The sequence below is a fragment of the Chelonoidis abingdonii genome, chromosome 13 (genome assembly GCF_003597395.2).
Source record: "Chelonoidis abingdonii isolate Lonesome George chromosome 13, CheloAbing_2.0, whole genome shotgun sequence".
NCBI classification, from domain to species: domain Eukaryota; kingdom Metazoa; phylum Chordata; order Testudines; family Testudinidae; genus Chelonoidis; species Chelonoidis abingdonii.
This window is the reverse complement of record NC_133781.1, coordinates 4,341,993-4,364,494: the sequence shown is the minus strand read 5'-3', so window position 1 is coordinate 4,364,494 and position 22,502 is coordinate 4,341,993. Positions and strand designations below refer to the sequence as shown.

Here is a 22,502-nt window from a genome sequence, read left to right as displayed (position 1 = left end):
GCAAGGGGGCAAAAATACTGAATGCCCCAAACTTGAAATATTTTGCTTTGGAAATGTTGCTACATTGCCTCATGGGAGTCAGTGCGGTAGCCAAGTTTTCAGTGTAGGAGGAGCAAACATAAAAAAGGCGCCCTCCTTTGGCTCCTCCTCTGGCCATACCCCCTTGGCTCCTCCTCTGGTCATGCCTTCGACCGGACCCCCCCGCCCCGCTCACCTTCCATCCTGCGCCACTGCTTGTCCCTGGCCTGCTCCCAGCGCTCAGCATGCTCCACACGGGGCTCGCCAGCCAGGCAGCCTTAAAGGCACAGGGGTCCTTTCGCCTCCCCCCGCCCACCGCATTAGCAAAGGGCAGGTAGGGGGAGCCGGGGAGCGCTTGGCCGCCGAGCCCTGAGCCGAGGAGGCGGCCCCCTCTCTTCTCCGGCCATGTCTGCCGCCCCTGCATGGCCCTTCCGGCCATGCTGCTGTCAGAGCCGGCTGGCAGGCACCGCTTCTGCGCCTGCCGCCCCATGGCTCCTCCGGCCGTGCTGCTGGCAGCGCCAGCCAGCAGGCACCACTTCCGCGTTGGCCTGCCGCTGCCGCCCCACGGCTCCTCCAGCCGTGCTGCTGGCAGTGCCGGCCAGCAGGCGTCACTTCCACGCCTGCCGCCCTGAGGGGAAATGGCTGCTTCCACTGAACCCCACTAGCTACGCTACTGATGGAAGTTATAGTTCAGTTGCCTCTTCATGTCCCCATTCTCCCCTATGGGCCAGGCTCTCAGCTGGATTACATCTCCTATGATGCACTATCTCCCTTTTCTAAGAGTATGTCTGCACTGCAGCTGGGAGCATGCTTCCCAACTTGGGCAGAAAGCTCTGCTCAAGTTAGTATGGTGAAAATTGTAGAGTGAGCTAGGGCGGCAGCTTGAGCCAGCCACCTGAGTACAGATCCACCCAGACTACCCTGGCTGTGCTGCTATTTTAGTGCACTAGCTTGGGCAGAGCTAGCAGGTATCTGTCGACCCGCTCTGGGATGCACCCTCCCAGCTGCTGGTTATATGTACCCCACGAGGGAAAAGTGTGGTGCATCATGGAACATATAGGTGAACCTGGCCTATAGCAAACAATTCAGGCATGAGATACCCACGCTGTAACTCGCATGAGGCGCTGTGATGACATTTCCCATTCATTTCTGACATTTCTGGTTTTGGCCAAATTTTTCTGTTGGGTGTAGAAGCATTTTTCACAAGCTAAAGATGAGTCGAATATGAGTCAACAGTATAACATTGTTGCAAAAAAAGCAAACATCATTCTGGGATGTATTAGCAGGAGTGTTGTAAGCAAGACACAAGAAATAATTCTTCCACTCTACTCCACACTGATTAGACCTCAGCTGGAGTATTGTGTCGAGTTGTGGGTGCCACATTTCAGAAAAGATGTGGACAAATTGGAGAGAGTCCAGAAAGGAGCAACAAAAATGATTAAAGGTCTGGAAAACATGACCTATGAGCGAAGATTGAAAAAACTGACCTTGTTTAATCTGGAAAAAAGAAGAGTGAGAGGGGACATGATAATAGTTTTCAAATACATAAAAGGAGGAGGGAGAAAAATTGTTCTCCTTAACCTCTGAGGATAGGACAAGAAACAATGGACTTAAATTGCAGCAAGGGCAGTTTAGGCTGGACATTAGGAAAAACATCCTAACTGTCAGGGTGGTTAAGCACTGAAATAAATTACCTAGGGAGGATGTGGAATCTCCATTATTGGAGATTTTTAAGAGCAGGTTAGACAAACACATGTCAGGGATGGTCTAGATCAGGGATCGGCAACTGTTCAGAAGTGGTGTGCCAAGTCTTCATTTATTCACTCTAATTTAAGGTTTCGTGTGCCGGTAATACATTTTAATGGTTTTAGAAGGTCTATAAGTCTATAATATAGAACTAAACTATTGTTGTGTGTAAAGTAAATACGGTTTTTAAAATGTTTAAGAAGATTCATTTAAAATTAAATTAAAATGCAGAGCCTCCTGAACCGGTGGCCAGGACCCGGGCAGTGTGAGTGCCACTGAAAATCAGCTCGCGTGCCACGTTCGGCACGTGTGCCATAGGTTGCCTACTCCTGGTCTAGATAATACTTAGTCTTGCCCTGAGTGCAGGGGACTGGACTAGATGACCTCTCCAGATCCCTTCCAATCCTACACTTCTGTGATTCCACTAGTTCAAAAATCTCTTCCCGAAGAGGAGGCTTATTAACTATGAAACAACCAGCAAAGGAACGAACTAGATTGACCTCCCTTCCCATCAAAGGTGTGAAAGCAGGACACACTTCAGGATCCAAACATTAAAAAAAGGAAATGGGCAGCAATTATTAAAATTAGGTAGAGGTTACATTTAAGCACAGTTATACAATACAGGCTACTATTGGCCCCCTTGCCACCACCTCTCATGGAAGAGCCACTTACATCCCCCCAACTGCAAGACATTATCCCACAGTACAGCACTCCCACTGGACAACTCCAGCAGCACTGGTGTGCCATAGACTACAGGAGTTTGTGATGCACTGGCAGGATCTCTGTGTTTTTTGCATAGGGACATGCTTAACACACTACTGGAAAGCAGCATAGTTGTAGCTGTGTAAGTCTCTGGTTATTAGAGAGAGAAGGTGTGGGAGGTAATATCTTTTACTGGACCAACTTCTGTTGGCGAGAGAGAGAAGTTTCAAGTCACAGAGAGTTTCTTTTCAGGGCTGGGAAAGGTACTCTGAACATCATAGCTAAATGTAAGTTGGAACATTGTTTAACATAAGTAGTTAGCATATAGGGACCATTAGCACTCAAATACTATGGTGGGGAGCACAGTACCTCTGTAAAAGAATAGATAAAATAGAACATAGGACTGGAAGGGACTCCATGTCTCTGAGTCCAGTTCCATACTACTACAGGCAACCTCAACATATACTCCGATTCATAAATGTACCAAGCTCAATCTTAAAACTAGTGAAGTTGTTTGGCCACCACTCCCAGGGCCACCCAGAGTAGAGGCAAGTGGGGCAATTTGCCCTGGACCCCGCAAGGGCCCCCAAGAGAAGGCTCCAGCCCCACCTCCGCCTTCCCCCATCCCCGGCGCCTCAGCACGCCGCATACAGGAGCGGCCCTGAACAAAGCTAAAGTGGCGTAGCCAGGAGCGGCTCTAGGGATTTTGCCGCCCCAAGCACGGCAGGCAGGCTATCTCCAGCGGTTTGCCTGTGGAGGGTCCACTGGTTCCATGGCTTCGACGGACCTCCCGCAGGCATGCCTGCAGGAGATCCTTCAAAGCTGCGGGACCAGCAGACCTTCCGCAGGCACGCCTGCGGGTGGTCCATTGAAGTTGCGAGACCAGCAGATCCTCCGCAGGCAAGTCGACGAAAGCAGCCTGCCTGTTGCCCTCACAGCGCCGGTAGAGCACCCCCCCACGGCTTGCTGCCCCAAGCACGCGCTTGGCGTGCTGGGGTCTGGAGCCGCCCCTGGGCGTGGCTCTAGCAGGGCCTGGGCTCCGCCCCACTTGGAGCCATGTGGTAAGGGGGCGGGACTGCGAGCTTCAGGGTCCCACTGGAGTCAGGCCGCTGCAGTGCTGTCCAGGGCTGCTCCTGGTCACGGCACGCTGAGGCTCTGGGAGAGGGGGAAACGGGGGTAAGCAGCATGGCAGGGGGCTGGGGCCGGGGTGGGGAGTTGGATAAGGGGCAGGGAGTCCCGGAAACAGTCAGGGCACAGGGAGGGATGGCAGGCTGGGTTCCCGGGGGTGGGGTTGGCAGGCTGGGTTCCCTGGGGGGGCAGCAGGCTGGGTTCCTCGCGGGAGCAGCAGGCAGCAGGCTGGCTTCCTTACAAATGCTCTGACTGCGGGAAAGACTTAATCCACAGGCTCAATCTTCTGCAGCATCAAAGAACCCCACGGGAGACCTGCTTACATAGTGTCCCGAGTGGGATAAAGCTAACATGGCGTGAGCTCACCTTCCTCCTGAGACATCATGAAAATCCACCACGGGTAGAGAGACCCTTATAGTGTGATGAGTGTGAAAAAGTTTCGGCCAGAACGCTCAACCCTTGTTATCCACAAGAGAGTGCACACAGCAGAAGAAGCCCATAAATGCCTTGAGTGTTGGGAAATTGGTTCAGGAACAACTCTGACTCCTATTGAACACCAGAGAACCCACCGGGAGAAAGACTTCATTAATGCAGACAGTGTGGAAAAGTTTCAATGAGAGCTCGCAATCTCACCAGGCATCAGAAAAACCCACACAGGGGAGAAATCCTGTAAATGCCTCGAGTGCAATAATGGTTTCAAGAACAGCCAGGCTCATTAGACACCAGAGAACCCCATAGAGGAGAAATCCATATAAATGTCTGTGACTGCGAGAGAAAGCTTCAGTCGGAGCTCAAACCTGCATTGTCCATCAGAGATCCCACATGGAGCAAAAGGCCATACAAGTGCCTGGACTGTGCTAAAACCTCAAGCTGGCAGCTCACAGCTGATCAGGGCACAGAGATCACACAGGATAGAAAACCATTATAATGCCCCAACTGCAGGAAAAGCTTCACCGTGAGCTCACAACTGACTTCCCACCAGAGACTCCACCGGAGAGAAGCCTAGTGGATGCCCCGAGTGCGGGAAAAAGCTTCCGCACAGCTCAGGATTGTGTCACCTCAACGGAAACCAAGAAGAGGGCTGTCCCTTGACTGTCCCTATTCGTGGTAACAGCCCAGACTTTTATTGCGCATATTGCAGTTGGTTGCCCATGCAAAGCACAGTCAGATCCGCACGCAGGAGAAAGAACCATAACATCTGTAGAATGGGTTGAACACTTTTCCCATGAAAAACTTATTTTTGATGGAAATGTGGGGGTTGATTGACCCCATCTTTTGTTGAACAGTGTCAAGTGTCTGCTCTTAGGGGGAAAAAAATTGTGAGGTGTTTGGGGGGGGGGCAAGGGGTGGCAAAAATACTGAAGCCCAACTTGAAATATTTTGCTTTGGAAATGTTTGCTACATTGCCTATGGGAGCAGTCGGTAGCCAAGGTTTTCAGTGTAGGAGGAGCAAACATATAAAAAAAGGCGCCCTCCTTTGGCTCTCCTCTGGGCCATACCCCCTTGGCTCTCCTCTGTCATGCCTTCGAGCCGACCCCCCCCGCCGCTCACCTTCCATCCTGCGCCTACTGTTGTCCGTGGCCTGCTCCAGCGCTCACATGCTCCACACGGGGCTCGCCAGCCAGGCAAGCCTTAAAGGACAGGGATCCTTGGTTTCGCTCCCCCGCCCACCGCATTAGCAAAAGGCAGGTAGGGGGAGCCCGGGGACGCTTGCCGCCGAGCCCTGAGCCGAGGGGCGGCCCCCTCTCTTCTCACGGCCACTGTCTGCCGCCCCTGCATGGCCCTTCCCGGCCAGTCTGCTGTCAGAGCGGCTGGGCAGGCCACCGCTTCTGCCGCCTGCCGCCTCATGGCTCTCGCCCGCCTGTTGTGCTCGGCAGCGCCAGCCAGCAGCACTCGACTTCCGCGTTGGCCTGCCGCTTGCGCCCACGGCTCCTCCAGCCGTGCTGCTGGCAGTTGCCGGCCAGGCAGCGTTCACTTCCACGCCGTGGCCCTGGAGGGGAAATGGCTGCTTCCACTGGAACCCACTAGCTTACGCCTACGGATGGAAGTTATAGTTTCAGTTGCCTCTTCATGTCCCATTCCTCCCCTAGGGCCAGGCTCTCAGCTGGATTACATCTCTATGATGCACTATCTCCCTTTCTAAAGAGTATGTCTGACTGCAGCTGGGAGCAGCTTTCCCAACTTGGGCAGAAAAAGCTTCTGCTCAGTTAGTATGGGAAAATTTAGAGTGAGCTAAGGGCGGCAGCTGAGCCAGCCCACCGAGTACAGACCACCCAGACTACCCTGGCTGTGCTGGCTATTTTAGTGCACTAGCTTGGCAGAGGCTAGCAGGTATCTGTCGACCCGCGCTCATGGGATGCACCCATCCAAGCTGCTGGTTATGATGTCCCCCACGAGGGAAACAGTGCTGGTGCATGCATGGGAACATATAGGGTGTAACTGGCCTATAGCAAACACTTCAGGCATGAGATACCACGCTGTAACTCGCATGATGGCGCTGTATGACATTTCCCATTCATGTTTCTGCATCGTTCTGGTTATTGGCCGAATGTGTTTCTGTTGGGTGTAGAAGCATTTTTCACAAGCTAAAGATGAGTCGAATATGAGTCAATCAGTTATACATTGTTGCAAAAAAAGCAAACATCAATTCTGGGATGTATTAGCAGGAGTGGGTTGTAAGCAAGACACAAGAATAAATTTCTTCCACCTACTCCACACTGATTAGACCTCTAGCGGAGTATTGTGTCGACGTTGTGGTGCCACATTTCAGAAAAAGATGTGACAAATTGGAGAGAGTCTCAGAAAGGAGCAACAAAAATGAATTAAGGTCTGGAAAACATGAACCTATGAAGCGAGATTGAAAAAAACTGACCTTGTTTTAATCTGGAAAAAGAAGATGAGAGGGACATGGAGAATAGTTTTCAAATGACATAAAAGGAGGAGAGAAAATTGTTCTCCTTAACCTCTGAGGACTAGGAAGAAACAAGTGGACTTAAAATTCACTAAGGGCAGTTTTAGGCTGGACATTTAGAAAAACATCCTAACGTCAGGTGTGGTTTAAGCACTGAAATAAATACCCGTAGGGAGGGATTGGTAATCTCCATTATTGGCAGATTTTGAATGCAGCAGGTTAGACAAACACATATGTCAGGGATGTCAACAGGATGGCAACGTTAGAGTGTGGTCCAAGTCTCATTTATTCACTCTAATTTAAAGGTTCGTGTGCCGGTAATCATTTTAATGGTTTGAAGGTCTAAGTCTATTATATAGAACTAGACTATTGTTGTGTGAAAAGTAAATACGGTTTTTAAAATGTTAAGAGAGAATTCTTTAAAATAAATAAAATGCAGAAGCCTCTGAACCGGTTGGGCCAGAGACCCGGGCAGTGTGCAGTGCCACTGAAAATCAGCTCGCGTGCCACGTTCGGGCACGTGTTGCCATAGGTTGCTACTCCTGGTCAGATAATGACTAGTCCTTGCCCTTAGTGCAGGGACTGGACTACGATGACCTCTCAGATCCCTTCCAATCCTACACTTCTGTGAATTCCACTAGTTTCAAAATCTCTTCCCGAAGATGGAGGCTTATTAACTATGAAACAACAGCAAAGGAACGAACTAGATTACCTCCCTTCCCATCAAAGTGTGAAAGCGGAACACTTCAGGATCCAACATTAAAAACAGGGAAAGGCAGCAGATTATTAAAAATTAGGTAGAGGTTACATTTAAGCACAGTTATACAATACAGGCTACTACTTGGCCCCTGTGCCACCCACCTCTCATGAGAACCACTACATCCCCCCAACTGCATAAGACATTATTCCCCACAGTACAACGCACCTCCCACTGGACAACTCCAGCAGCACTGTGTGCCATAGACTACAGGATTTGTGATGCAACTGGCAGATCTCTGTGTTTTTGCATTAGGGACAGCTTAACACACTAACTGGAAAGCAGCACTATAGCTGTGTAAGTCTCTGGTTATTAGAGAGAGAAGGGTGTGGGAGGTATATCTTTTACTTGGAGCCAACTTCTTTGGCGAGGAGAGAAGTTTCAAGTCACGAGAGTTTCTTTTCAGGCTGGCGAAATAGGTTTACTCTGAACGATCATAGCTAAATGTAAGTTGGAGACATTTTATACATAATGTTTAGCATATATGGGACCTCATTAGCACCAAATTCATAGTGGTGGGGAGCACAGTACTCTGTAAAAGGAATAGATAAAATAGAAACATGAGGACTGGAGGAACTCATGGTCCTCTGAGTTCCAGTTCCATACTACTTACAGGCAAACCTGCAACATATACTCGTATTCATAATGTACCTAAGCTCAATCTAAACTAGGTGAAGTTGTTTGGCCACACTCCCAGGGCCACCCAGGTAGAGGCAAGTGGGGCCAATTCTGCCCATGGACCTCCGCAAGGCCCCAAGAGAAGGCTCCAGCCCCACCCTCGCCTTTCCCCCTCCCCGCGCTCAGCACGCTGCATACAGGAGCGGCCTTGAAGCAAAGCTAAAGTGGCGTTAGCCAGAGCGGCTCTTAGGATTTTGCCGCCCAACACGGCAGTGGCAGGCTATCTTCCAGGCGGTATGCCTGTGGAGGGTCCACTGGTTCCATGGCTTCGACGGACCTTCCCGCAGGGCATGCTGCAGGGAGATTCCTTGCAAAGCTGCGGGAGCCAGCAGAGACTTCCGCGGCACCCTGCGGGTGGTCCATCTGAAGTTCGCGAGACAGCAGATCCTTCCGCAGGAGCAAGTCGACGAAAGCAAGCCTGCCCTTGCCTTCTCACAGCGCCGTAGAGCACCCCCCCACGGCTTGCTGCCCAAGCACGCGTTGGCCGTGCTCGGGTCTGGAGCCCGCCCCTGGGCGTGGCTCTAGCAGGGCCTTGGGCTTCCGCCCCACTTGGAGCCATGTGGTAAGGGGGCGGGACTGCGAGCTTCAGGGTCCCACTGGTAGTCAGGCCGCCGCAGTGCGTCCAGGCCTGCTCCTGGCACGGCACGCTGAGGCTCTGGGAGAGTGGGGAAACGGGGTAAGCAGCATGCGGGGCTGCGCGGGGTGGGGATTGGATTAAGGGCAGGAGTTCCCGTGAAACAGTCAGGCACAGGGCAGGGGGCAGAGGTTCTGGGGGGGGGCGGTTAGTGAAGGGAATGGTTTGGATCCTAGGCATTCTGTGGGCCTGTTCAGGAGTCAGATGGCGGTCACAGCATCACTGAAATGGGGGCTTGGTGGGGGTGGTTGGGGGAGGCCTCGGGGACAGTTCAGGGACAGGGGAGGGAAGAGCGTTTTCTGGAGGCGGTCAGGGGCGGGGAATGGGGTTGGATCATGGGCTATTCCAGGATCTTCAGGACCTCACGGGGATAGGGGTTCGGTGGAAGTCAGGGGACAGGGAACGGGACGGGGGTGGGGTGGGTCACGGGGTGGTAGTTGGAGAGAGTGTTGGGGGGCGGTGCGAAGGAAAGGAGGAGGATGGGTCGGGTTCGGAGATGGCCAGTCGGGCGGGGGAAGTGGGTGGGGGTCAGGATAGGGGGGCAGCGGCCAGCTGTTGGGGAGGCACCAGCCTTCCTACTAAACTTATATCAGCACTTTGAGGCTTGCAGACAAGCTATTTAACACAGAGCCAGCTTTTATCTTTTTTCCAGTGTAGGAGGATCCATGAGAAGAGCAATATCCTACCCACCTACCTCCTTTCTAACCCCACCAAGGGAGATCCCCCACTCCCAGCATTCCCGAGGCTCCAGAGAGGGATCATGGTCTTAAACTTTTTTTTTGCTGTGGGTATTCGGGTATTCTGGGTTGTTGTTGGGTTGGTGTTGTGTCTTGTTGGTGAGGTTTGTTTGGTGTGGATGGTTGGTTTTTTGTTTTTTTTTTCGGTGCTGTGACCTACATAGCATCTCTGAGTGTGACCCCCCGCACCTTATAAATTAAAAAAAAATTATATTATTTTATCAACTATTATAAATATCTGGAGGCAAGTGGGGTTGAGGTGGAGGCTGACAGCTCATGACCCAGTAATAACCATCATGACCGCCCCCCTGAGGGGTCCTGATCCACAGATTGAGAACCATGGGTTAATCTTAATTTTTAGCACCTGTGTTGCCAGTTCACATGGATGTGCATTTGAGGCATTTCATGTTTCACAACATAGTCTCATCCCAGATTACGAGGAACAACTCAATGCCAGTTCGTGGGTATGGTACATAAGCTATACTGAAGACAAACCCACAGTAACCGTCTGCCGGTTTGAGAGGGACCCCGTAGGAGCCAGTCCTAGGAAAACAGATTCATTGCATGGAGGTTAAGTCTCTTAATGGCTATTACCAGGATGGGGTAAGGAATCGTGTCCCTCAGACTGTTTTCAGGTGTCAGAGGGTGGAGATGGCTGGCAGGAGAGAGATCACTTGATCATTACCTGTTAGGTTCACTCCCTCTGGGGCACTTGACATTGGCCACTGTCAGTAGACAAGATACTGGGCTGCATGGACCTTTGGTCTGACCCAGTATGGCCATTCATGTTTTAAGCTAAATGAACCCAAAGTTATGGAGACAGATAGGAGTCAAGGAAGCGAGCAGAGTATCAGAAACCTGGAAAAATCTCTGAGTGAATGGGCTCAGGTGTTTGGTCACAAGCCGAGGTGGTTCAAAAGTTTTGGATTTTTTTTTTTAAGCAGAATTGTTTTATTGTTTTTTTAAACAAACACAGCAAGCAGCAAATTTTTGGCCACACACTTCTGAAACGCCAAACCATGTTCAGGTTTTGGCACAGTAATTTCAGCTTTTCAATTAAAAAAAGAAACACAACTAATTTTGAAGGAAGGTAGACATTGTCCATGATTTTTTCCTGCTTTTTAAAAACCTCTAGTTTTTGATCCAAAAAAAGTTTTGACAGAAAATATTTGTCCAACCCTTTTAATGAGCTTTAGTGCCTTTTACCACTAGCTGATTCTGAGAACCAGTTTGTGCCGAGATGCGGAAGGTTTTAAAATGTTTATTTTTCCCAGGGCTTCCCTGGGAAGGGGGTGGGGCAAGTGGGGCAATTTGCCCTGGGCCCCACACCCCCACAAGAATATAGTATTCTATAGCATTGCAACTTTTTTGATGGAAGGGGCCCCTGAAATTGGTTTGCCCCAGGTCCCCTGAATCCTCTGGGCAACTCTGACCACTCCTCATGATGGGAGGCTGTTCCAGAACCTCACTCCTCTTATGGTTCGAAATCTTCTTCTCAATTCCAGTCTAAACACATGCATGACCAGTTTATACCCATTTGCAGCTTATCTCTGGGGTGGGTGGGGTTCTGTACCAGGGAAAGGAGAACACAGTCATAAGTTTATGGTTTGTTGTAGAATTGTTAGTGACGTTCACATTTTGTCAACAGAATGGACTATTTATTGGTGAATTGCATATTGGCAAATATGGTGAGTGGAAATTATCAAAGCCTACAGATTAACTGGTAAATCTTTGACACTCCATACTTGGCTACTGAAGGAAGTTGTGCTAACATGTTAACGTAAGGTGTGAATTTAAAGTGATTTAATTAAATCAATGCAAACTCACTTGAGGACATTCTTATTTTGGTTTAAGAGTGGCCAATTGCAGTGTAGCTTCAGTCAATAATGAATAGGGTGAAGTTAATTGATATAAGCCACTCTTCAAATGTGAGGGTTACACTGATTTTACTAAATCATTTCTTTAACCCATTAAGTCAGTGCAAAAGTGTGCAAAGCAGGACTCTGCTCACATTTGCAACGTGGTATTTGCACGCATAACACAGAGAGACTGTGGCGTATACTCACAAAGGTACTTAAATACCTAATCCCCAGTTTTAGGCACCTTAATTCTAATCCCATGCACTTGATTATTGCCTCAAGTGCCTAACTCCAAAAGAGGGTTCCCTGCAGCCTGGATTTAGGCCCTATCTCCATGGGGGTGGAGGTTGCACATCACTCATTTCATCAGAATCTCCCACTAGTGATCTTACGCAGCTCCCTGCAATCTAAGGCACATGCCTCTCCCCATTTATTGAGCCTGGGGACCTACCGCAGGCTTAATGGATACCAGGAGTGTTCCTGTAGCTTTTCCATGCCTAAATGTTAGGCACTGTGACACTCAGTGTCAAAACACCCTTCATGAATCTAGGCTTTTACTTTTGACAAAGGAAATTGGAACTGACATGCTGGAGCCCAGAATGGTAGCTTCTGAGCAGGGCTGGTGTCCTGTCCCAATATGAGTGCAACCCAGAGAAGAAAGCAGCATTATTGGGACCGAACAAGACTACAGCTGAGGCAGGGAAGGCCTGGTCTGCACTTAATATGTAGGCTGACATAGTTATGGCACTCAGGTGTGAAAAATCAAAATCCTTGTGCACTGTAGCTATTCCAACCTAACCTGGCACAGATGCAGCTAGGTCCATGGAAGAATGCTTCCATTAACCAAGCTACTGTCACTTGGAGAGGGAGTGTTCCTACAGCAATGGAAAACCCGCTTCCCTTGCTGTGCACTACGTCTGCACTATGGGATTATACCACTGTAACCACACTACTGCAGCTATACCATTTTAATTGCCACTGTGTAGATGTGGCCTAAAACATCTGTGAGCTGGACTGAAGATTCTATCTACCCTGAACAACCAGCCATTGTGACCTGTCAAGTTAAACTGGTGGGTTTGTCTGTGCACAGGTTTCATTCTTTAAGTAACAAGGACCTTCTGTACTCAACTCAATGGCATTTCTCTGCTGTCTATGTGTAAGTAACATGACAACTTTTGAAAGCCATATCTGATCAATTCCAAAATTTCAGGGAATGTCCTAGGCGTTAACGGACAGAACCCTACTGACTTTGGGGAAAATCAGAAAACTGTAAAATCACAACTGGATCCCTCAGGATACGGGTGTGTGGCTGTGATGTGAGAGTTAGATTAGGGTTAGGGTTAGTGGCTCCTCCCCCCACTCTGGCTAGCCCTCTTTTAGTTGGGCTCCTCACCCCCCAACAGGGCTTAAATTCTCCTGGAATATTTGCAGGAGCCCCAAGGCTTGGGACTTCAGCCCCACTGTGTGCGCTGGGGCTTGGAGCTTTTGCCCCATGGGGCATGCCGGAGCTCAGCGTGTCTCTTACCCACACAATTTTAGACTCCACACCTACCCATCCTCGTGGGTACTCAGGGTGTAAGGGACCCAACTTTACCCCTCCCAAGGCTCAGGGCTAACACTCATTCCTGATGGACTCAGAGCTCTATTGATATGCAAGGCCTTTTCCCAGTGCCTTCACATAGTGAATATCCTTAAACATGTACACTCATTTATTAACAATTAGCAACAAATCAACAGAATACACACACCAATTATCTTATGCTCACCACTCCCAATAAAATAGATGTCTCCCGATGGCCAGTTAGGGTCATATCGTCTGGGTTCCAGCTTCTCCACAGTCTGTTCATGCAAGGTTTAAAAATCCTAGCAGCTTTGGTCTTGAGCAGTATTCTGGAGTTAAGCTCCAACAAGCCTGTTTTCTGACCTCATTATATAGTTAAAATGAGGTTTTTTCTTATTTATGCCTTAACCAATTATTTTACTTAAAACAAAGCTATGCAAAACCCACTAACCAATCATTCTCACTATACATGGGTTCACATGCACTCATTAGATTTTGCATTTTTAAAAGTCAGTAAAAAGTTCTCAAGGTCACTTCTCTTTATGCTTCCTTAGTGGGATACACTTGCAACAGCAAAATCTCATACTTTTTATTATCAGGAAGAAACTGCAGAAACTCAAGGTTAGTTCTTCATTCCTTCCCCTCCCACCTCATGACTTTGTGAATATCTAGCTATTCCTGTTCGTAATGCTGTAGCTGATACTTTTCTATCTGTCCACCTGCATCAAGGCCAAATTCTCCTGACTATAGTTTTTCTTTCCAATTTATGGTGACTGAGCATACAAGATGTCTGTGGATTATGCTAAAGTCCATACACAAGAAGGCTGTGGGTCATGTCAAGTCCAGACCTCTTGTTACACTTCTGCCCCATGGGGCATGCAGTTCACCATTCCTGGCCAATGGGAGCTGCAGGAAGCAGTGTGGGGGCTGGGCCACTGCTTCCCACAGCTCCTGTTAGCTGGGAATGGTGAACCATAGCCACTGGGAGCAGTTGTACCTGTGTCCACTCAGGTAAACAAAGTGTCAGAATATCAGGGTTGGAAGGGACCTCAGGAGGTCATCTAGTCCAACCCCCTGCTCAAAGCAGGACCAATCCCAAGAAAGATTTTTGCCCTAGATCTTAAATGGCCCCCTTATGGATTGAACTCATAACCCTGGGTTTAGAAGACCAATGCTCAAACCACTGAACTATCCCTCTGCTAGGGGCTTACTCTCAGTAAGCCGCGAACTAAGTTTGGGAACCCCTGGTTTAGTGGCTAAAGGCTTAGTGTGAACAAATAACTGAAAGCTGAAGCCAGACAAATTCAAATGAGAAAGTAGGCAGAAATGTTTGATAGCAAAGATGATTAGCCACTGAAACAAATAACCAAAGGAAGTGGTGAATTTGATGTCTTCAAATCAAGACTGGATAATGTTCTAGAAAATATGCTTTTGGGGAATGTGGGTTTTTACTGGGGTAATTGGCTTAAGTGTAATGGTTTGTGACACACAGGAGGTCAGACTACATGACTAATGATCCCTTCTGATACTGTGAATCCATGGATCTTGGGGTCTCATCCTGCAAACACTCACCACACATGTTTAATATTAAGCCTCTAAGTGGCCTCATTGACTTCACTTAATCTCTGCTGTGAAGAGGGTTTAAAAAGTCTCTGTTTCTTTAGTCCTGGTGAGAGGGCCTAGCTCTGTGCTACAAATATTTTGATGAAGACTAGGGGCTTTAAATACAGGAGCCTAAATTTAGAAACCTAAATCCATATTCAGGCAGCTGAATAAGTGGCTTGTTTATCAGAAACACTGTACACTCAGAACTGAATCCCATTGTTGCAGGTGCAGTAATTTGGAAACTCAAACCAAGTATTGAGAGAAATTAAGATGGATTTTGGGATCTAACTTTTGTGTAGTGTTTATGTAATATCTAGACTCAAGCATTTGGCAAAAACATCAGAGTCTAGAATGTCCATCAATAGGGGAAAACTCATGGAGGAACGGGGGTGTGAAGAAGATTAAAGCCCCTTCTGAAAAGTCTCCAATTGCCCTTCTCACTCTGACACACTGCAGAACACCCATGTCTTGCTCCAGATCATCCCATGCCCTCCAGAGACAGGGAAAGGAAATGGCTGCAGTGGAGCTAGTGACCTTCAAGGAGGTGGCTGTGTATTTATCTGAGGAGGAATGGATTATGCTGTATGCGGGTCAGAGAGCCCTATATAGGGATGTGATGCAGGAGAATTATGAGACTGTGACATCACTGGGTAAGGATTCCTGTCCCCTCAGCTATCAGAAGCTGAGTGGGCTGTGGAGCAGCTGTGTTGGCTGTGGTTCAGGATTCTTCATTAGCCCCCCGTATGTCAGGGGGATCAGCCCTAATAATCTCTGTCTCCTGGGTGAGAGACTGTCCCCTCCGCATCCCCTCCCATGTGACTGCAAATTCAGGGACATAACAGTGGTGCTACTCTTCCCACATCCAAGGTTTCAGTGTGCTTCACCACCATCTTGTCCACATTCTGCCTTGACCAGAGGTGTGAGTGGAAGGGCCAGTCAAGAACAGCATGTACCAGAGTCCTGGGGCTGGATCCAGCTGCTGTTAATGCCTCTAGGGCTATCTCTTGTGTCAGTGTGCTGAACCCCGGGAAGGAGGGTGTGGTTCCTGGAGTTCTTTTCTGGCTATGGCTGATGTCTGTGACATACTGGTTCCTCCCTGTGAGAGGAGCTGGGTTCTGGGGCTGGGTGAGAGCTTATGAAGTAGTTAATGCTCTGCGAGCCTTCTGTGGGGTGTATCACTTAATAGATAAAAGTGGGGAGAGCTCATCTTGTGTTTCAGACACTGCACTTGGTTTCAGGAGACCTGTGGTCAATTCCCTTCTCTGCCACAGAGTTTCTGGAACTCTGATGTCAGCTGTACTAGTAGAGAGTGCAGCTTGCCTATTCAGCAGACCTCAGTGTTGTTCATAAAGAAAGACCACAATCTTGGTTCGGTGGCTAAGGCACTTGGCCAGGTTTACTGTCGACAAAGCAGGGTCCTAGTGTCCCAGATCAATGGGCATAGGTACTGTAACATGTGTTTTCTCCCCACCCCCCCAACCCCAACAATGGTGCCGGCTCAATCAGCAAACCAGGATGCTGTCCCCTGACCTATCACAAAGATCCCCTCCTGTGACTTCTCCTTTTATACATTGATGCAATCAAGGTACACATTACACTTCATGTGTTGCTACCACCCTTATCCTTGGACCTGTTAGTTTGAACAAAACATCCTTATCTACTGTCCTGTCATCCCATCCTTATTTTCACAAGGGGTCAGTGAGTTCCTCTACCATGTCTTAGGAATGTGTGTATGTAGTTACTGGAGAGAGCTGTGTGTTTTTGTACCCTCCTTACCCATCGGGAATGTGCTTACTTGCTTAGCTGACACCTTGTGTGCTACCATTCTGCAAAGGCCAGGCCTACTTTGGTTCCCAGCCATTGGTTCACACTGTTGGTTATGCCTAGAGCTCCAGCGAGACCTACATTCCCCTCCTTTTTGTCTTTTTATGGCAGGATGTTTACTCATCTTCCCGGAAAAGCATAGTATATGGACTGAAAATGCCAACAAGGAGGTCCCGAGACTTTGTGGGGCCATGGATGGGCGGGGAGTAAATAAAAACTGAGAAAGGAAAAGTGCAGCAAGAATCTCAACAAGGGGTTCTGGAAGATGTGGAAAAGGGGCTACAACCTGGCATACTCCAGATACACATGTGCCAGGGTCTCCCTCCCTCCACAGAATGAGCAAGAGCCAGGGGAATCTGAAAATTGTGTAAATTGGCTGACATGAAGCTCCAGAGAGCCAGGGGACAGGGCAGCCTTTATCTCCTGGAGCACACAGTGGGGAATATGTGAGGTGAGCAGTGCTATATACTGGGCAAACATACTGGAGTCCACCCAGTTATGCCAACCATAGTCAAGAAGATCACTTACTTTGGTGACACCAGCCAAGACCAGCCTCTGGGCCGCAGAGTGAACCTCCACCCCCTGTGCCACAAGATATGGTCTCCACTCTTGGCAGCCGCAACTGATCTGGTTGCAGAGACCAACTTGCAGGGTCTGAGGAGACCTCTGTCAATTCACAGAAATTTTGGAGGAGGCATCTCAGATGGAGGTTAGCAAGCTGCTGATCATATCAGAACAGTTGCAGGCAGTGGAGGGAGGCATAAGCCCAGAAGAATAAGAGTGGCCCCAGGGAACACCACTATTTACCTCTCTCCATTCTGAAACTGACCATTTATTCCTACCCTATGTTTCCAGTTTTTTAATCAGTTACTGATCCATGAGAGGACCTTCCCTCTTATCCCATGGCTGCTTACTTTGCTTCACAGCTTCAGTGAGAGACCTTATAAAAGACTTTCTGCAAGTCCAAGTACAATATATCCAGTGGATCATCCTTGTCCACTTGCTTGTTGACCCCCTCAAAGAATTCCAATAGATTGGCGAGGCAGGATTTCCCTTTACAAAAACATGTAATTCACTTCCAGCTACATCTATGTGTGTTGCAGTCAGCTAGGCTGCCACACTGTGGCATTTGCCAGCCTTAAAGATTACCTCGAGGTGAGCCCAACATACTCCTCTCTTAACAAACTGTGGGTACATCTACACTACAGGATTATTCTGATTTTACAGAAACCATTTTTTTAAAACAGATTGTATAAAGTCGAGTGCACGCAGCCACACTAAGCACATTAATTCGGTGGTGTGCGTCCATGTACTGAGGCTAGCGTCAATTTCCGGAGCATTGCACTGTGGGAAACTATCTCATAGTTCCCGCAGTCTCCCCCGTCCATTGGAATTCTGGGTTGAGATCCCAATGCATGATGGGGCCAAAACAGTGTCGCGGGTGATTCTGGGTAAATGTTGTCACTCAATCCTTCCTCCATGAAAGCAACGGGAGACAATCATTTAGCGCCCTTTTTCCCCTGGATTGCCCTGCAGATGCCATAGCATGTCAGCCATGGAGCCCGTTTAGCCTTTTGTCACTGTCACTGTATGTGTACTGGATGCTGCTGACAGACACGGTACTGCAGTGCTACACAGCAGCATTCATTTGCCTTTGCAAGGTAGCAGAGATGGTTATCAGCCCTACTGCACTGTCTGCTGCTTTAGAAATTGGTGATGATGGTTACCAGTCCTTTTGTACCATCTGCTGCTGTCATGGGTGCTCCTGGGTGGCCTCGCTGAGGTCGACTGGGGACGCATGGACAAAAATGGGAATGACTCCCCAGGTCATTCCCTTCTTTATGTTTTGTCTGAAAATAGAGTCAATCCTGCCTAGAATATGGGGCAAGTCTACTAGACAACCAGAGACAACTGCTCCGGGTCAGAGCCCCAGATATCCTGCAGAAATGGTGAGCTGCATGCTATTCTAGAGGGTGCCCCTGCAACACCACCACCCGTTGCTTTCCTCCTCCCACACCCCTCCTGGGCTACCATGGCAGTGTCCCCCCACTTGTGTGATGAAGTAATAAAGAATGCAGGAATAAGAAACACTGACTTTTTAAAAGCAGCAGAGAATCCTGTGGCACCTTATAGACTAACAGAGGTTTTGGAGCGTCCAAAACCTCTGTTAGTCTATAACTCACCCACGAAAGCTCACGCTCCAAAACCTCTGTTAGTCTATAAGGTGCCACAGGATTCTCTGCTGCTTTCACAGATCCAGACTAACACGGCTACCCCTCTGATACTGACTTTTTAGTGAGATAAAATAAGAGGGAGGCAGCCTCCAGTTGCTATGATAGTCCAGGCAGTACAGAATCTTCATTAGACATGAACTGGGGGGAAAGGAGCTCAGCCTCCAGCTGCTATGATGAGAATTGTTACCAAGCCTTTTGTACCATCTGCCTCTCCAGGAGAAGCTTAAAGAAGGGAATGACTGGGAGTCATTCCCATTTTTGCCCAGGGGCCCCTGGCCAACCTCACCGAGGCCAGCCAGGAGCATTCACAGAATGGTAAGGATGGTTTTCAACCATTTTGTACCATCTGCTATCAGGAAAAGAAGGGGAGGGGATGCTTCTGTTCAGCGCCGCGGCACCACGTCTACCAGCAGCATGCAGTAGACATACGGTGACATTGAAAAAAGGCGAGAAATGATTTTTTTCCCTTTTCTTTCATGGGGGCGGGAGGGGGCTAAATTGATGACATATACCCTGAACCACCTGGGACAATGTTTTTGACCCTTCAGGTATTGGGAGCTCAGCCAAGAATGCAAATGTGGAGACTGCAGGGACTGTGGGATAGCTGGAGTCCTCAGTCTCCCCTCCCTCCCTCCATGAGCATCCATTTGATTCTTTGGCTTTCCGTTACGCTTGTCACGCAGCACTGTGTTGAGTCCCTGCTGTGGCCTTTGTCTGGAGATATTTTCAAATGCTTTGGCATTTCATCTTCTGGAACGGAGCTCGGATAGAACAGATTTGTGTCCACATAAAGCGATCAGATCCAGTATCTCCCTGTTGTGGGCCGGTGTGGCTCCCCTCCTCCCCGGAAAGGGGCGAGCCTCACCGGAGGCCAGAATGGGCAGAGTTACGGAGCTCTGAGCCTGCCCCTCAAAGGGTCAGGCGGTGACCCGGAACTATAAAAGCCGGCCCTCAGAGCTCAGTTGGGCCCCAGCAGCCGGAGAGAACAGATGTCCCTCAGGAACCCCTAGACTGGGAGACTCCAGTGACCCAGGGGAGCCACCCTGACTGGCTGGAGCTCCCCCACACATGCTATCGAGAGGAGCTGTCTGAACTTCCCCGTGCTCGCTACCCGGAGGAGCTGCCGGAGCCTCCCCGCGCTCACTACCCAGAGGAGCTGCCGGAGCTTCCCCGCTCTCGCTACCCGGAGGAGCTGCCGGAGCTTCCCCACACCTGCTACCTGGAGGAGCTGCCGGAGCTCCCCCACACCTGCTGCTATCCTGAGGAGCCGCCGGCGCTACCCTGGCCCGACTATCCCAAGGGACTCCTGGACCTACCATCCAGCCCCGGTCGCAATGAGCCTGTGCTCGTGGACCTTCAGAGGCCGATGTTAGGACCCAGGTAGGTCCCGAGGGGAAGTACGGAAGCAGCCTGGGGGCAGCCGACCCCAGTCAGGCTGCGGAGTTGCTGGAGCCTATGTCAGTGTGTTGCAGCCAGGATCCCCACTGACTGACCAGCGGAGTGACAGCCGCTGTTAGGGCCCCGGGCTGGGATGCAGTGGAGTGGGAGGGCCTGCGTCCCCCCTGCCACCCAACTCCTGGGTGGCAGACTCCCCCTCTTCCTGGCCTGAGGAGGCCAGAGCCTATCACTACGGCTCAGCCCTGACCAAAGGCCTGAGCTTACCGACTCAGTCTTTGCTGCCTCACCCTGACCTAGGGCTGGGCCTTTAAAACTGCTACTGTTGCTCAGCCCTGACCAAAGGCTTGAGCTTACTGACCCAGCATCTGCTGCCCGCTCTGACCTAGGGCTGGGCCCCTAAAACTGCTACTATTGCTCAAGGCCTGAGCTTACTGACCCAGTGTTTGCTGCCCGCCCTGCCCTAGTGCTGGGCCTTTAAGACTGCCGCTGTTGCTCAGCACTGACAGAAGGCCTGAGCTTACCGACTCAGAGTTTGCTGCGCGCCCTAACCTGGGGCTGGGCCTTGAACCACTACTGTTGCTCAGCCCTGACGCAGGCCTGAGCTTACTGACTCTGTGCTTGCTGTCCACCCTGACGTAGGGCCCGGCGCCTTGCAGCTGTTACGGCTCCGCCCTGCCAGAGGGCCTGAGCCCCTTGCCCGCCGGATGGATAAGTACCACCAGGACCACCGGGCTAGTTTCCTGAACCAACCGAAGTAGAGTGGGCCAGCGTGGCTCCCTTCCTCCCCGGAGAGGGTCGAGCCCCGGCACCACACGTGTACACTCCCGTACAGTTCATGCTGATCAGCGCTCCATGGTGGGCGAACAGGAAATGAAATTCAAAAGTTCACAGGGCTTTTCCTGTCTACCTGGCCAGTGCATCCGAGTTCAGATTGCTGTCCAGAGTGCTCACAATGGTGCACTGTAGGATAGCGCCCAGAGGCCAAGACTGTTGAATTGCAGCCACACTAACCCTAATCCGACATGGCAATACCGATTTTAGCACTACTCCCCTCGTCGGGGAGGAGTACAGATATCGGTTTTAAGAGCCCTTTATATTGAAATAAAGGTCTTCGTTGTGTGGACGGGTGCAGGGTTAATTCGGTTTAACGCTGCTAAATTCGGTATAAACGCGTAGTGTAGACCAGGCCTGTGTTCTGTTCAAGCAAAGTTTCTCATCACATGCTTTCAGCAGACTCACTCATCAAACTCTTTAGGTCTGGACTCCTGCCCCAGAGTCCAACAGCTGCTTTGTATTCTTAGGTGCTATGTCAGAGACACACAGGCAGCAGGAGGGAGTTTCTTGGGGTGCTTGCCCCTTTTTATAGTGCTGTTCTCCCTTTGAGAAGTATTTCCAGCTGGGAGCAAGCCGATAGACAGTCTGTGTGGATGGAAATGCCATGCTTTTTCTTTGCCAGGATGTAGATTTTTGTCCAGCCCTGTTTCTTGCCAAAGAATGGCCACATAGCAGGTAATGGTCCATCAGCCTTGTTTTCACCTGGCTGAGGCATCATTGCTCTTTGTCTCTGAGGAACTGGTTTGATCCCTTCCCAGATTTTCTTGGAAAACATATTTTTAGTTTATGATTGCAACTTAAGTTTTTAACTTCGCATACAATGCGGCTACCAATGATCAGCAAATGATGAGTTTTTAAATGACATCTCACAGGGCATGCCTTGTGTTGTCAGTTGTTGGCTGTGTATGTGCTCTCTCTGTGTGCTGCACAAGCTCTGTGCAGATAGCTGATGCAGGAGACCTCGATCAAACTCTCCAAGAACACCACAGACTCAGATCAGGGCAAGGTGCTCAGCCAGATTTACTGCCAATGAAACACAGCAGTAATGCCCTGGCTCAATGGTTACAGGTACACCAATACATGTATGCCCGTGACAACGGACCAGCTCAGTGAGTAGCGGGACTTTCTGCTTCCCCCTTGGCCAAAAACACCCCTTGTGTGTGTGTCATAAACAGATAGCTAAGGGTTAATGTTTCTTTTACCTGTAAAGGGTTAACAAAGGGAACCACACACCTGACCAGAGGACCAATCAGGAAACCGGATTTTTCAAAGCTCAGGGAGGGAATTTTGGGGTGTGTGTCTTTTGTCTGTGTCTCGCTGTTCTGTGCTCTCTCTCGGCTAGGAGAGTGATTTCCATCTCCAGGCTTCTCTAATCTTCTGTTTCCAATTTGTAAGTACAGGCAGAAAAACAATATAGGCTTTTATGTTGTTTTTTTTTGTATTTACATTGTTATTGCTGTTGTAAAAGATGTAATAATGGTAATACCTTTCATGTCCATGCTAATCATGCATTGTCATTTCATCCAATGAAAACCCCTAGGACTGAAACATCTGATGTAGGATCAGAAATCCATGGCTTAATGCAAATAGAAATTTAAGAATATCTGTTGTACTAGAAGTACAAAAGGGGGGAGTGCGGAAGAAGGGAAAGAATTGACAAGGATTTGTAGGGGATCTTAATGCATGTCAGTCTGTTAGCAAGAGTTAGGCCAGCTGTAACCCTAATGACAACCCTTATGAGATGGAACATGTAGAAGCAAGGATAGTGTGAGACAAGTAAGAAAGAACTGTGTGAGAAGTTATCACTCACGACCTTGCCTAATAATCAAATGCGTAGACTGGCGCCCAGAAGCTGAGGAAAATAAGATAGCAGGAT

The 22,502-nt window shown here is 49.4% G+C and overlaps 2 protein-coding genes across 3 annotated transcripts in view; one reads left to right on the top strand and one right to left on the bottom strand.

Annotated features, from left to right (window-relative positions):
• The window catches only part of LOC116825937 (uncharacterized), a 244,807-nt gene that overhangs the window by 96,203 nt on the left and 126,102 nt on the right, over nt 1–22,502 (bottom strand). The window lies entirely within an intron of this gene.
• The window catches only part of LOC116825935 (uncharacterized), a 299,602-nt gene that overhangs the window by 239,156 nt on the left and 37,944 nt on the right, over nt 1–22,502 (top strand). The gene's annotated exons all lie outside the window — the stretch shown is intronic.